Raw genomic sequence first — 16,631 nt, forward strand, 5'->3', positions numbered from 1 at the left:
AAATAATTCAGATTACACTTTTATTGTTCCTCATTCCTTCATCTTTCTTTCCTGGAAACAAGGCTCTACCTCAAGTCAAAATTCAAAATGGTATGCTTAAATGGTAATATTCTTAATGATTTTCCCTTTTTTCCTACTTTAAAATTGGGAGGAACAAAACACTCTAACAAATGAACAAACCACAAAAAAATGTTTTCTATCCTAGGAATTCCAAGACCACTAAACCAACATTAATTCTTAATTATAGGTTCAAATAAGAGAATTTATAAAACTAAAAGGAGACAAAATTTAAAGAATACAAAGTGGCTTTATGTGACACATTAAAAAAAAATCTTTTTAAGTGTGACTTTTAGTATGAGTTAAATGGATTTCTGTTTTAGAAGGTAAAAATGACACTCTGCCTGACCTCTCAGTCCATAATAGGATTCCTTGGCACCATCTATAATGATTTTGTCTCAATTCTACCTATAATACTATAAAGTGGAGGCAGCAGAACCTAGGTCTGAAACTGGGGAATAATTAGTTCCATCCATGAGTGGAAATTTTATGAGTTCAGTAAATGAGGAGTGTCTGGTTGAGTACTTAGGAGGAAAAGGGGAATTTGGTGTAGTAAAGTCATAATATACTACTTATCCGGAACCTTCTCAGGAATCTAAAGGTCATCTGCCTTTCAGTCCCCAAGAAATACAACCCTGCAGAAACCTCCCTGGCCATTTACAACCTGCCTGGCTCAGCTTTCCCTCAGGGCCTGAAGGACTACCCCATCTGCCAACTCAGGCAGCCAGACTATCCTGAGGCCTTTTCTAAATCCTTGATATATGATCTCACCTGTCCTGCACGGAATATGAGGCTAAGATATTATCAGAGAATGTGCCCAGGCTGCAGCAGTCAGATTTAACCCCTGTTCTGGGAGGTGACATTTGGGAAGGTAATTAAGGACTGAATAATAGGCTTCCTCATATGACCATGAGAGTCACCTCTGTGAGAATTTAGAAACCTAAAGTCCAGTGTGATGAGACACAATTAGGGATAGGAGAGAGTTTCAGACATTAAGTGGCTCTGACAAAGCTTTTCCAACAACCCCTTCCCTATCACTTGGAAAGAATTCATTGGGATGCCCAAATCTGATGTCAGCTATTCTGTGGGGACATCAGAATGATCTCAGGATGCACTGAGGATGCGTAGTGAGCAGCTAAAACACCCCTGAAGATCCTTATTTCTTTCTTATATTGGTGTTATCAATCTATTTATTCGTTTATTCTTTTGGCACTGTCTTCCCTTTCTCTCCACCCTTCTCTTTCTATACAAATAGATTTGAACCACAAATGAACAAAATTGAAAAGTATTTTCCAGGTTAACAAAGTGCTCGCCCCGTATAATTTTACATGTTGACGTGCTGCCCTCTGTCAGATGTTTAGTGCTTTTCCATAATGATGAAGTCATCTTGCCAATTGCAAAGTCATTTGATAACCCAGCCAATTATCTTAAGTGACTTTATTTTTAATTTTTAAAGTTGTTTTTATTAGCCAATAATTGATTAATAATTTCCACCTTGTTCTGCAATTGATTTAAAATATAAATCAATATAAATCAATTTTAAGGACATGTATATTTTAAGATATAAATTAAATGTATGAGAAAAAAAGAAAGCAAAACAAGATATGAAATTGAGCAAGAATTGAAGTGAATACACACACACACACAAACAAACATTGAGATCAAAACATTGAGATCACATTCCAGTAGGTGGCTTAGAAGTTTATATGTAAGCTTTAGAAAACATAAAATTGCAAACATGGTCAGTTGAACCATTAAAAAATGTATATGTTCCATTAGACAAATGCAACCCATCCTGACATAAAACCTGAAATAAAATCCCCTCATGTAATTAAAAATTTATCAATAACTAGCTACAGAAAACACAATTGCAATATTTTAGGGACATTTTCTATAATATTCCCAGATATAAACCAATGTCATCATGACAAAGTCCAATTCCACCAGAGAGATACAGCAGGTTCACAGTTACAGGAATTAGCTCTGTGCTGGAATAAATTATTAAAGTAATGGATTTCAGAGCACGTGGAGGTAAAAATGTACTGCTTAAGTATAGTTAAGCAAATAACAAATCTTCATTACAGGGTGCTTCTCTCAGCTAAGCTTTGACAACTGTAAGGAGTAAATGGTTTATTATGTGGTCTCTCAACCACTACTCTCGTGTTTCTAGTTAAAAACCAGCCTCCATGGCTTGATATTAAAGCTAGGGTTTTATAAGACAGCACTCTCTCATAAAATTTTCACCTTACACAAATATGTATTCTGCCTCAGCTCAGAGATGAACTAAGAATAGGATCAAAGTTTTCCTTACACACTTATTTGGATCAACTTCAAGATTCAGACGAAATGATTGGCAAAATCCCAGGGTTCTACTGTGTGTAATTTTGCTCCAATAAGTTTGGCCTAGAAAAATGTCTTCAAGGTCATAAGTAGATTCATGCATTCATTCAATGTCTATCGAGCACCTCTATGTTTCAGGCCCTCGCCTAGATGTTATGGAAAGAGCAGTAAGCTAGCATAAACAGACAAAAATTCAGTCCTCAATGATCTTACCTTCTAGTGGATATCTGAGTTGGTTATTAAAAAATTCAATAAAACATTCTTTCAATATCTGGATTTGAGAAAGCCCATTTCTAAGTGTACTTTCCCAAAAATGATGTTTGAAAAATTAAAACTATTAATGTATCTCATTTCCCAATGTATACCTCTTCTTAAATTCAATGTCTTTTTTTGCAATCACTTTGTAGGCCATTTAAAAAACCATCTTCATGTTATCTCACAGCTTTTATCATCAATTTTTATAGACTTCCAACACAAATACTTATTACAAATATAGAAAATGATTTTGTAATATTACATAAATGGTGGCATTATATATATTTCTGAGGGGGGGAATATTTCACTATTTTCTTGACTATTGAAAATTTTAAGGAATTTTTATTAGTTTTTCACAACCCGTTCTCAGTCTAGTAAAAGATAGTTATCAAATCTGATAATCTGGAAAAAGATATTTTATATTCTATTCTCCGTGTTTAGTCCTTTTAATTTAATGTTAATTTCTATGTTCTGTATTTCTGGTGTATATTAAGTGCTTATTAATCAAATACTAGATTCTGTTTAGTGAGGAATTGACACTAATATTGCCAAAAAAGTGAAAAAGTAGATCACAATTTTATTACACTCAGATTTTTAGAGATATCTCTAATTTAAAGAATTATATTGTGTTATACAATGCAATAATATAGAGACAGTCCAGATTTACGAGTTAAATCACACTACTCCTTCACGGAGAGTTATAAATATTCCAGTTTGCCTACTATTTGGGTCAGGACTATGTCATAATCAATTATATGACTCAAACATGTTGGAAATTATATATTTTTAATGAAATACTTCATATAATAAGTAGTCATGATTGGAAATACGTTATTTTAATGAAACGTTCTTTAGGAAAAAGAGGGGTTTTTTAAGTCATGGATGTGAATAAAAATAGAAAGACATACTCATGGGATGCAAAACAATCCCCTAATCCACAAAATTCTGTAAATTTGATTATTTTTTATTTCCTATAATTATTTGCAATAGTAAATCTTTAGATATGTTTATTTCTAAACATGTAAATAGTTTAAAATAAGGTAAAATTTAGCAGATATTGAATGGATTTTAAAATGCTCAAGGGGGTTTTATTTTAGGCACAACGGTAATTAGGTGAATTTATAAGTAAGAGAACTGGCCCTGTTCTAAGGTAGAATTTTTCCAAAAGCAAAAAATGCAGAACAGACAAAAAGGAAGCAATGATTCAATACAGCAATTAATAAATTGAACATGTTATACATTTTAAAACAAGAAGTTCTTTAGCCCGTGAAATTAGAAAAGAAATATCAATAGCTAATATGTACTTATGTGTTGAACTCCTGGTCTCTGTTCTAGTCATTTTATATGTAATCATTTACTCTTCCTAACAACCTTCCTGGGTCAGTACTTTTCTATCCCCATTTCACAGGCAAGTAAACCAAGTCACAAAAACTCAGAAAAACTTGCTCAAGGTCACTCAACTAGTAAGTTCTGAAACTGGGGCTTTAACTCAGGTATTCTGGCTTCAGAACCCCTATGATATCCCTAATATTATAACAAGCATAAAAATAATATTTAAAATGAAAAACTGTGGGGCCGGGCATGGTGGCTCACACCTGTAATCCCAGCACTTTGGGAGGCCAAGGCAGGTGGATCGCTTGGTCAGAAGTTAGAGACCAGCCTGTGCAACATGGCCAAACCCCGTCTCCACAAAAAATAAAAAAAAAAAATTAGCTGAGCGTGGTGGTGCGTGCCTGTAGTCCCAGCTGTTTGGGACGCTGAGGCAGAAGGACTGATTGAGTCTGGGAGGTCAAGGCTGCAGTGAGCTCTGGTTGCACCACTGCACTCCAGGCTGGGCAATAGAGTGAGACCCTGCCCCCCAACCCCTTAAAAAATAAAATAAAATGAAATGAAAAACTACAGATACATTAAGTAAATTAGTTAAGAGACAATAATATCTATTATATCATTTATCATTTGCAAATGAGAAAAGGAAGGAAGGAAGGATCAAGAGAAAAAAGGAAGGAAGGTAAGAAAAATATTTGAAATAGAGGAAAAATTGTATGCTTGTCTACATAGGAAAACCTTTGGTATGCAGGTAACCTCAGTAACTGACAATCATTTTAAAGTTTCTAATTATACCAGGGTGCATATGTATGTGTGCCTACAGATAGGCAAGAATATATCTTGTAGATGTAATATATTACGTAAGCATTTATATATATTCTATATGTAATATATTATACACACATATGTGTATATCATATATGATATATGTCATTATATGTGCATATTCATATTATTTATGCATATATCCACACTTGTGTAATAAATGTTCAATAAATATTTGTTGAACAAACAAATTAATGCATATATACATATATACTTTTTGGAAGCTACACATGCAGTATTCAAAATGGTTATCTTCAATAGGGTGGGCAGGGTTAGGAGGATGAAGGCTTTTACTTTTCACTTCATACCTTGTGGTATTGTTTGCATTTTCTACCAGTATTTACATATTGCTCCTTACTTTTTCATGTCAACTGTAATTATCCAGAAAACAGGGTTGTGGGGCTTTTTTGCTCTATACTTATTATATTAAAATATAAATAAATATAAAGAAACACAATATTTATTGACTACTTTTAAAATAATGATAGGAATCTAAGGGAAAACACACCATGCCTTGAAATTTACCTGAACTGATTCAGAGCAGTACAATAAATAGGTTACCCAAAAGAATGGGGTTGTTTTCTTTTTGGTCGAAAGTCTCATCTCATGAATTTCCAATTCTCCAAATTTAAAATAAATGAATGTAAAAGCAGAGGTGAGATCACCACCACAGTTAGATGATAAATGCAAGGACCTATATCTCTTACTTTTAATCCTGTGTTATATTCCATTAAACTGCTTTCATTTATTCTGTAGATCTGTCCTGCCAGCCATATAGCCATAATTTAAATATTAAAACTGAAATCTTCTTAGAAGTAATCTTACTTCCTACTTTTCTTTTTGCCTTTCAGTAATTATTGTACCTGTGGGCAGGTGGTATAAAGGCTATGAAGTATATTAATAGATTTTTTAGTTTCATGATTATCTGATACAAAACTGAAGTGTTACCTTTCTTAAATGTAATCAAGTAAAAAATTATAGTTTTGATTAGCCATTGAATAAGTCCAGAAACATAATCAGATACTTGTCCATTTTGTCAACCTCTGATTTAGAGTCTTCATTGCAATTGAATGGCCTGATTCTACTAACAAATAAAATATTTGATTTAAGTAGACAAGGAAAAAATGATTTTTTTTCCATGAAAAGTTTCCTTTTCTCTTATGCAAAGAGATGGGCTAAAATCTTCCTAATGGTCTATTAAAACTACTAAGATTTGATATGGAAGGTAGGATGACTTTCAGTAATCTGATATACGTTAGAATTTTTATTTTATCACCCTCTTCTCAAATCAAAAAGATTTCTTGAACTTTTGAAATATAAGACATCAGGAAGAAGAATCATGATCTCTACCCAGAAATGTTCATCTCATTAAAAAAAATAAGATACAAATAAAAAATAAAAAGTTAAGCTTTCTACTAAAGTATAAAATTGTGCCATACAGACAATAAATCATCACTTTCTTTTTTTTTGTCATTCTTAAGATTTTTAAAAATCAGTTCCTCTACTTTCTAATGTTGGATTTCTTTGGGGTCCATTCTTTCAGGTTCTTCTCTACACCCTCCATCAGTGATCTCATCCTTTCCCATAGCTATGAAACAGTACCACTTCTGGTACTTCCCAAATGTATAGTTTTAATACGTCCTCAGACATGATAGTCTGCTGTTATTTGGTAAATCTTCTTGGATATCTTCAATGTTCCTAAGATTTAAACACCACAAAAATTTAACTCTTGATCATCTCTTTCCCACAGCTAACTGCTTTACCTGCATACTTTCTAGCCTCAGCTACTAAAGCCAGAAATCTGACAATCATCCTTCACAAGCTGACATTTCTCCTTAGCACCTATATCTCATCCATCATAAAGGACTATCACCTTCCAAAATATGACCTGACTCCATCCACTTCTCTCTTTGCACTTTTGTTGCTTACCTAAGTTCCTAACATTTCCTTTTTTTTTTTTTTTTTGACCTTCCTTTCTCCTCCATTCCATTTTCCATACAGCAGCTGAAATGACTGATTTAAAGTAAAAATCTCTGAGGTGACTCTTTCTCTTAAAAGCCTTCAAAAGTGTCTCATTACAGTTAAGATAAAATATGAATAACATTTGATTCACATTCCTTGTGATCTTTATGTCTCAAAATCATTATTTTTCATGAAACTGATTATAATTTGTTAATGCATTTTATATGAGTGGTCTTTATTTTTGGTTTAATTTTATACTTTTCTGTTTGTTTAATCATCCCCTAGTAGACATTAAATTCCATGTATAAGAGGCCATGGTTCTTTATACACATAATATCATTTAATACTCAAGATAACCCTGATGTGGTTTGGATCTGTGTCCCCACCCAAATCTCATCTTCAGTTGTAATTCCCAATATTGGAGGTGGGGCCTGCTGGGAGGTGATTGGATCATGGTTGGGGAGATCCTTCATGAGTGGTTTAGCATCATCCCTTTGGTGCTGTTCTTGTGAAAGATTTCTCATGAGATCTGGTTGTTTAAAAGTATGTGGCATCTTCCTCCCTTTGATCTCCTCCCTTTCTGCTCCAGATATGTGAAATGCTGGCTCCCACTTTGCTTTCAACCATGATTATACGTTTCCTGAGGCCTCCACAGAAGTCGAGCAGAGGTAGCATCATGCTTCCTGTACAGCCTGCAGAACCATGAACCAATTAAACCTCTTTTCTTTATAAATCACCCAGTCTCAAGTATTTCTTTATAGCAATGGGAGAATGGACTAATACAAACTCTATTTTATTTATTATCCAAGTTTTACAGATAAGGAAATTATGACTCAGGGAAGATGAGTGACTTTCCTGAGGACACACATCTAATATAATGCAAAACCAGATTTAAAAAGACCTTTTGGAAGCTAAGATTTAAATGGTTATTTGTGATGTTGTATCATCATCCCCTACAACCCACTCCTCATTGGAAATGTTCAAAATCCCAGTTATACTACGGAACTCCCTCTTGAAAATTATTAACAAGCTAAAATCAACATGAAGGAAAATCTTAAAAATGTCAAATGTCAAACAAATTTTTAATTGCATGATTATGAGGGAGGTAGGATAAGAAACTGGTTACTCCATATTTTTAGGGGATATATTTTCATATATAGAAAATTTAAGTGCTAAGAGTTTTCAAGAAAGACAAACCCAAATCCCAGTTCCTCCATTTCAGTTTTCTAATATGTAAATGGCTTTAGGATTTAAGGAATAAATTAGATAATATGTATGAAGCATTTAGCATAGTCTTACACTAAAATATAACATTGTTTTATTAATTAGTCATTTTTTCAGCACACTAAACAATCATCTATTAGGAGAAGTGGCACAAGATAATGTGTTCTCTGTTTTAAGTCAGAGGGTGCTCATGGTCAAGTAGCAGTGAGCATGGAATAACTGCAGTTATGCAAGATGAAATCTCCCAAGGGATCCGGGATGACCCTCCAATTCCCTGTACTTGAGAATTCCCTCCATAATCCGTGGGGAACTTTACAGATGAGTTTAGTTCACAGTTTTTTCAAGCCCTGACCTTATCACAGTTGTAATTATAGAGATCCTTTCTATTTTATTCGATATCCTTGATTCTCTCCTTTAGTGTCTTTCAAGGACTGGTTTGTGCCTTGCTTTTTCCAGCCCTCCTCAGGGACTGTTGTTCTGATACCTAGGTCTTTGATCCTGTTTTGTGGAGGCTGTTCTCCAGGGCTGCCTGCCTGGACTGAGACATATTATCTAAGGGAATACAGTTCTGGGTTCCCTGTTGATCTACTCTGTGGTCCTGCTGAGAAACACTCCTCCAGTGTGGTGATCATGTTAGCAATCATCAGTTGTCAGAAATCATGTTTCTGGAAACCTTGCTCTGCTGCTTATACTCCACACCACTTCCCCCTTCTGTAAGCATAAAACAGGAGGTAGGTCCTGATGTCCACCTGTGTACCATATATGCATGTTGTAATGAGATCCTGTTCAATTCCTTTATTCTATAATGTAATGTCATTAACTTCTTTGCTAATTAACCCTTATTAAAGGATTAAAATTCTGAAGACCCAAGACATACACAATGGACACTTACAGAAGAAAATGCTTGGGGGTACGGAGAACTTCTAATATCCCTCCAGAATATAGCTAACATATTCAAAAGTAGTTAATTAATGCCAGAAGGTTTTTTTAAAAACCACAGGGAAACTGTCATTTCTTTAGAACTGATGTTAAGATTAACTAATTAGGAATTGAAATCACTAAAAATACTTTGGGAAATAATTTTTAAATGCTTGTTTGTGTTACTGGCTGTGGGGGAAATCCAAGAAAGGGAATCAGACTCTGGTGCCCTCCCAGTTTCTCTGCAATTGGTATTCTCTCATTTCTGGTGACCCTGGTCCCATTTCCAAATGCCATCCCTTTCCTTTGTGATGCATAATCACCACCTAACAGGGATACTTCTCCAGCCTGTTGTCTGTATCCATCATGCCTTATCACCCCTGTCACAGATCTATCCTCCCCTGGTCAGACCACCTCTTGCTAACCACTCTTGCCTACTCCTTTGCACTAATTCCTTTAGAGTCCTCTTTCTATGTCTAGTGTCACAGGGCACAGAATGAGGAGTTAGACAGTCCTCATTCATGAACTTCCACCACACCTTTCCCAACATACCCATGTGCATTCATTTCATAGGTGGATGCTGCCAGGTTAGCAACTTGCCTTCTTCTTTGTAACTATCTGTGAAAACATATGAATAAGGGACAAAGTAAGACTTATGGAGAAAGGGGGAATGAACTTGTGAGTCCATGATCCCTCTCCCTTAATGTTCAAAGATATTAAAACAAGTCAATGAAGTGGCTAGGGTATAGTTAAAGCAAGAGCATAACTAAGAACAATAGGTCCCCTGAGAGGTCACTTAATTATAAGGGTGGAAGGAATCTGGAAGCATGAATATGTATTTTTATCAAGCAATGGGTGATATGAGAGTACTGGTCTCACTCACACACACTGTTAAAAATTATATTATTACTAGCATAATTAATTTTGGTAATGTGAGTGTACTTTATAGACCACAGCAGGGTGGGGGCTCTGAATTGAAAGAGCTTCTACCACTCATGAAACTATTGTTGCTAGGACAATTCAACCAAGATCCATGACTAGAAGGAATATGGGGCCATCAATGGTAGATGTCTTGATCCATTGATGATAGCAAATGGGGAATGAGGGAGAATGGTCATGAATGTGTTCACCTTCAAGGGGGACATCAATTTCTGCTCCCCCAGGGGGAAGCAGCATGAAAGCAATGGTGAGACGTGGTTCATCGACATGTATACACTCTCCTGGGGCATGTCAGAGATATTTGGGGAGAGAAACTCCTGGAAATATTAAGAGCTTTTTCTAGTAAAGTAGATAGAAGATCAAAATCCTTATAATTTATAATAATGTAAACTTGTGTGTGTGTGTATATGTGTGTTTTATCTAAGAGCTAGTGAAATTTCCTTACACCCATACTCTTTTCTCGAACTTGAACTCCTGACCTCAGGTGATCCACCTACCTCGGCCTCCCAAAGTGCTGGGATTACAGGCGTGAGCCATCACACCTGGCCAACCCTTAATCTTTTCTAAGAACATTTGACCCTAAAAAAAAAAAACATGAGTTTCCCCAGTGATACTATTGCCTTGGTATGGCAGAAACCATTAGTTGCTGATTATGTTTAACAATAATTGAATTTTTATTGAGTATATGGTTTCCCTGAATAGATACTACATTTTTCAGTCTTCCTTGCAAGTATGTATGGCCATGTAATTAAGTTCTGATCAATGAGATATAACCAGAGTTTTTATGTAGGAAACTACCAAAAGTTTTCAGGAACCTACCCTGAGACAGCTGACATATGCCCTTGTTTCTTCTTCTCTATGCCTTCCTCCATCCTCCTGCCAGAAACGTCATGCCACTATCTCGGACAGTGAGGATGAGGACCATACCTGGAGATAGTAGAGCACCGAGGCAAGGAGGTTGTGTTCATGGGGCAGAGAGCCATCATACCAGCCTGGGAAAACAGGAGATGGTATTTCCAGACGTTTTCACAGTCTGGCACCTGGACTGGGATGGCTAGAAAACTGAGGGGTAAATGGGCATCGCTTTGTGGCCTTTTCATGGAAGGTGGCTTAGCCAAACTATCTTCTGGCTTTTCTTCTATGCCGCTAATTACTCCTTCTTCATCATCTTAAATGGACCACTTTCCTCAGCTTTCTAGCCATTCCCCAAGGATCTGCCCTTTTGATCCTATGCATTTCACTTCTCCCTCTACACTCTCTCCCCAGGTAAATTACCTCTGAAGGCTGCTAAGTGACCAAACTCTACCTAGAATGACATTAAACACTTTTGCAACATAATTCCAAGCTTTTCTTCCTCCTCTCTCCCCAGAAATCCAACAGCACTTTGGAGTAAAAATACACACTGAAATTCTCCAGCTTTTATTTAGGCTCCCCTCTCTGAAATAACCTGCTCCTGCTTTCAGTCACATGTGACCATGTGTGCCCAGTGTTCAACACAGTCAGTCCTCAATGAATATTAGTTTCAAGACAGAAACAAAATTCTTGTCTTTTTGTCTTTGTGAAAGTATCCAGTATGCCCTGAAAGAACTAAGCAGCACCACTTCCTGCCTTCCTAGCAGTTATCCTTGTACTTGTATTTACTATAACACATATGATAATGTATTAGACTGGGTTGCCTGTCTGTGCCTTTTCCCTTGTCCTTTGAGCAAAGACTACAAAAATGAGCAGCCCAGGGGTCAAATCTTGCTGCTGACTGGTTTGGTCATCACAATATTACTAAACAATTAAATTGGAAGGATCTGGCAGCCACTATCCAATTTCTCAAGACCCAGCCCTCCCTATTATCTTATTCTTGCTTTTCGTATATTCACAAATAAGTTCCTGCCCCAACTTCCACTTTCCAGACCCTTAGAGAACAAAGACCAGTCCTTAGTAATCACAGTCCCTGTAAATGGGCACTCAATAAGTGCCAAGGGGAAATGAGATAAAATCTTCTTTGATGTTTCTACCCTACCTAGGGCCTCAGCTAAAAAAAAACGAACGAACGAACGAACGAACGAACGAAAGAAGGAAGGAAGGAAGGAAGGAAGGAAAGAAAGAAAAAGAAAGAAAGAAAGAAAGAAAGAAAGAAAGAAAGAAAGAAAAGAAAGAAAGAAAGAAGAAAAGAAAAAAAGAGAGTTATAGTGTATCCCTGGGGTGTTTGCATTTTAACAGATTTCAACACTGCAAAACCTTCAACACTTCCTCAACATAAGTATTTAAGAATAGAGCTCTTTTAAGGTACACCACAACTAGATACAGGTTGAGTATCCCTCATCTGAAATGCTAGGGACCAGAAGTGTTTTGGATTTTGGAATTTTTTCAGATTTTAGAATATTAGCATATACATAATGAGATATCTTGGGAATGGGGCCCAAATCTAAACACAAAATGTATTTATATTTTATATACACCTTACACACAGAGCTTGCAGGTAATTTTATACATTTTTAATAATTGTGTGCATGAAACAATGTTTGTGTACAGTGAACCATCAGAAAGCTAAAGGTGTCACTATCTCCCACCCACGTGGACCATCTGTGGTTGTTTGGCATCATCATCTTTCCTAACTTTAAATTTATAGGCTACCAATAAGCAATCATTTTCTTATACTTATTCACACATAAGTATTTAACAGTAAAAAACATGATACACCATTAATACAGTTGAAAGATAATGTGTTCAGGGTAACTACGCAGCGCCATAGCATCACCACAATACCTGCATCAGCTATTAGATAACAGCAACAACAAACAACGGCAGGCTTTCTGTTTCCACCCATGATGCTGTCTTTCAATTAAAAAGGTTATTGTAGGTTATTGTACACTGTATTTATTTTTATTTATTTTTCTTAGGTGAGAAGAAACATCAGAGGCAGTTGAAGGGCCAGGAAGTGAGTCTTCTAGGGATGAGGAGGTGTTCTGCTGGATGGCTTTTTAAAATGTTTTCTCCACAGTCATCTGCTTCATTTACAATAATTTACAATAATTTTTGTCTTAGAAGTTTCTGTTTGATATTATAAACTGACATGATTTCTTGTTCTGTTATAAATGCGTGTTGTTCTAGTCCTTCAATAAGACCATCACACATTTTCACCATGTCATCTATAGGCACTTTTTCTGCAGTGTTAATATCTTATCATCACTATTACAGTATCATGATTACCTTGATTCAGAACCATTTCAGCTATTTCACCATCGGTCAATAAAAAAACTAGAGCCTCCTTATCCATGTTAAAAACATTTTTGATATCCACCTCTTCCAGCTTACTGATAGATTCTGAAGATAGCCAGCCTGGGTGACAAGAGCAGAACTCTGTCTCCAAAACAAAACAAAACAAAAAAATAATTTTCGTATTTACTCTTCATTGATCTAAGGATTCCCTGGCAACAGGGCTAAATCACCAAAGTCACATCTGAGTGAAAGTATATGATATGAATACTATTTTTGATGAGAATTTCAGCTGGGTCATGATACACAGTTCTCAAAGAATAACAAAATCTTGCAGCCATCATCTAGTCCAGCTTCCTTGCAGTGAGCACAAGCTACTGGTATAAAACATTTGTGAAACCAATCAGAAAATATATCCCCTGAGACCTGCCTTTTTGTTAGCATAACAATGGACTGGCAAGAAATTCCTTTCCTGAAAACAGTGAGGACAAGCTTTTGCCTATCACAGCAAGTTTACACTTATGCATGTCTGCTGCATTAGCACATCCCAGCACAATTATTCTGTCTTTGGCATCCTTAATTCCTTTAGGGGCTGTCTCACCTGCTGTAGACCATGTCTTTCTGGGACAATCATGCCAAAACTGTGATGAACTGAAAATTGAAGAGAACTATGTATTATAGAATGTAAAGGGAACAAGTCAGTATTAAGACTTGTTCCAATGTCAGATTTTCATCAGCAATGACCTTGGCAAACTCACCAAGGAATTTCTCTGCTGCTTTGTGATCAGCAGATGCTTTATTACCACAAATCTTTAAAAAGGTAATGGTGTGTCTTTAGTTAAGTTTCTGCAACCAGCCTGTTGAATAGTCACAGTTCCCTTCAATTTTCAGTTCATCATGATAGATCTTCACTTATTTCATGATAAGCATACCATTAAGTGGCTTGTGTTCACTGCTATGTAGATGCATCTCTACACATTTGGGATCTTTACTTTTAACATTGTGCAGTGTATTTCTACTTTTCATTAACTTCTCTTTCACTTGTGGCATCATATCTGCACTCAAAAAGTTTTGAATTTGGGAGCATTTCAGATTTCAGATTTTCATATTAGGTATGCACAAACAAATTAGGTATGCTCAACCTGTACTGAAATAGTTCCAGTGCTTCCCTGAGTTCTTCATTGCACCTTGGAAATACCAGAACAGAATGTGGGAGGACAGGGAGCAGGATTTGATTCTGTCCAGTTTTGTAGAAGGAATAACAATCGCTACTGCATGCCCAGTAAGCAATGGAAACTCAATCAAATCATCACCTTCATCTTTCTTTTATTCTTTAAAATGGTCACAGTGGTGCTCAGAGGTGTCTGAAACACAAAATTACTTTTGCTAGACCTTTTTCTTTCTGTCTTCACAATCTGTACCCATGCTAGCCTTTTTAACATTAACATAGAAGATGAGTTTCCTTCCAGCATACATTTGAAAGTGGGGAATTTTACATAACCCAAATAAACTTGGAATTTTGTATCTCATTATATTTTTAAAAAGGAGAAAAAAAGAAAGACATACCATCTAGGAATGTGAACACATTTTTACAATTGCTTTGAGATTCAGAGCGTGCATTTTTTTAATACTTAATATCTTGTTTTCTTCATTTCCACTGAAATAACTCTGCAAGTTCAGTTTATTTTTTAAACCACTTTTTTTGCAAATCAGTGGGATAAAATTACCATATCTTCCAGCAATATAAAATAGTTTTATAGCTTAGCACTTGAAAAACAACTCCCATCAATCACTAGCGGTAACTGAGGCACTTCGTATACCAAACAACTTAAGCTGAAAGTGAAACATCACTGATTGGTGACAAAACAATTTTTGCCTTGTTAGTTTCTGGCATGTCTTCTCATCAATAGGTGTTAAATCTAAAGTAAAGTCAATCTTTGGCCCTGTTTAAAATATTTCTAGGGCCTAGGAGGTGGGTGATGGAAAAATCCTGTACATTTATTAAAAACTACAACTGTGGCTGGGCACAGTGACTCATGCCTGATTTCCTAGCACTTCGGGAGGCCAAGACAGGTGGATCACTTGAGCCCAGGAGTTTGAGACCAGTGTGTACAACATGGTAAAAGTCTGTCTCTAAAAAAGCAACAAAAATCAGCTGGGCATGGTGGCACACACCTGTAGTCCTACCTACTTAGGAGGCTGAGGCAGGAGGATCATTTAGCCCAGGAGGTGGAGGCTGCAGGGAGCCGTGATTGCCAGCCTGGATGACAGAGTGAGACCCTGTCTTAAAAAAATAAAGGATAACTGTAAATGTTTTCCTGCAAATATTGCCTGAGGAAAACTCCTTAAGGTCATTACGATCTTTCTATCACTTTCACCACAACTATTTAGTGATTTTACTAAATATAAGTTGAATCTGCTAAGTAATAAAAGCACATGTTGAAAGGAATACAGTTGTTTTTTCCTTGCAATTTGGCACTATACTAACATCCAAACCAGTTATCCCTGAACCCCCAAAAGAGGAAAGTCTTCTGTAATACTACTTTCTGTCAAAGTGTTTATTTCTGTCTGGCAGTTAGGTACAAAGTTATTTTTGTGGGGAAACATTGCTGAGACAGTATTCTACAACTTTATTGTTAGCAGATACCAATCTTCAGTATAATAAAAGCTGAGCTCTATATGAATGAATTTAATTTTTAATCCATATTATAATATGTATACATGTATTGTTAATACATATTTGAAAGGAATGAATGGAATCATATTTTAAGTACTTTTCTCAAGCCAGTAAACAATTTTTTTTTTCATTTCTTCTAATGTGAGAACAGCCAAGTTTACAGTCAACATCACTGGAGAAATACCAAGAAAGAGAAAGAAGAGGGCTAAATAGAAGATTTGCTATTAGTTTATTTATTCAATCAACAAATATTCATTAAGCATCTTCTCTGTGCCAGGAAGTGTGCTGGATGCTGACGCATTGTGGTGTCTAAAACTTATAGTCTAAGGAATAGTTTGTGATTCCATGAAGCTAAATAGTAACTTCAGAAGGCCATTCCCCACATCTCCTCTAAGGTCTGAAGAGAAATATTCTCAGACACATGAAATAAGTCCCATTTCCTCTCTGTCTGCAACCTATTTTTTATTATATATTTATCTGTTCTTTTCCAACAAAAAAAGTGAATTGTAGATGTAGATTACATTGAAACCATGGTCAAAGCGAAGCATTTCTTGTAGGTAGTATTTTTTATTAGGTTTTGTAATAAATTATACAGGTGGTGTTAAAAAATTGAACAGTTTATTAATGTGAACCCTCATTAGCATATATTAAATATTATTTATTAGAATGTTAAAAATTTATTAGTGTTTAAATTAATCATCAAATCACTTTACACAATTAAGTCTAATTAATGCAGAGAAATTTCAGAGGGAGGATGTTCTAAAATCCTCTCTTTTTTTTAAATTAAGGAAACAGCATGAGTCCAGTCCAGGTTGTTACACTGCCCTTAAGCACAGCTCAATTATTGGGCAGAGAGGGAGTTTTACATAAAAGCATTTTCACTGTTTGGGCACAAGGA

The 16,631-nt window shown here is 35.8% G+C and overlaps 1 long non-coding RNA gene across 4 annotated transcripts in view; it reads right to left on the minus strand.

The window, feature by feature from the left end:
• Positions 1 to 16,631, minus strand: part of LOC134759589 (uncharacterized) — a 205,234-nt gene that overhangs the window by 24,366 nt on the left and 164,237 nt on the right. The window contains exons 4-5 of one of the 4 annotated variants that reach the window (XR_010135973.1): positions 9,460 to 9,525; positions 6,260 to 7,457 (exon numbers count right to left, since the gene is read on the minus strand). The exons of 1 other annotated variant lie outside the window; for it this stretch is intronic. This is a non-coding gene — a long non-coding RNA (uncharacterized LOC134759589). Of the gene's footprint in view, positions 1 to 6,259; positions 9,526 to 16,631 lie in introns of those variants that run through there. 2 more of the 4 variants (XR_010135975.1, XR_010135972.1) reach the window with 2 other exon arrangements.

This window comes from Pongo abelii, chromosome 11 (assembly GCF_028885655.2).
Source record: "Pongo abelii isolate AG06213 chromosome 11, NHGRI_mPonAbe1-v2.0_pri, whole genome shotgun sequence".
Taxonomy (NCBI): Eukaryota; Metazoa; Chordata; class Mammalia; order Primates; family Hominidae; genus Pongo; species Pongo abelii.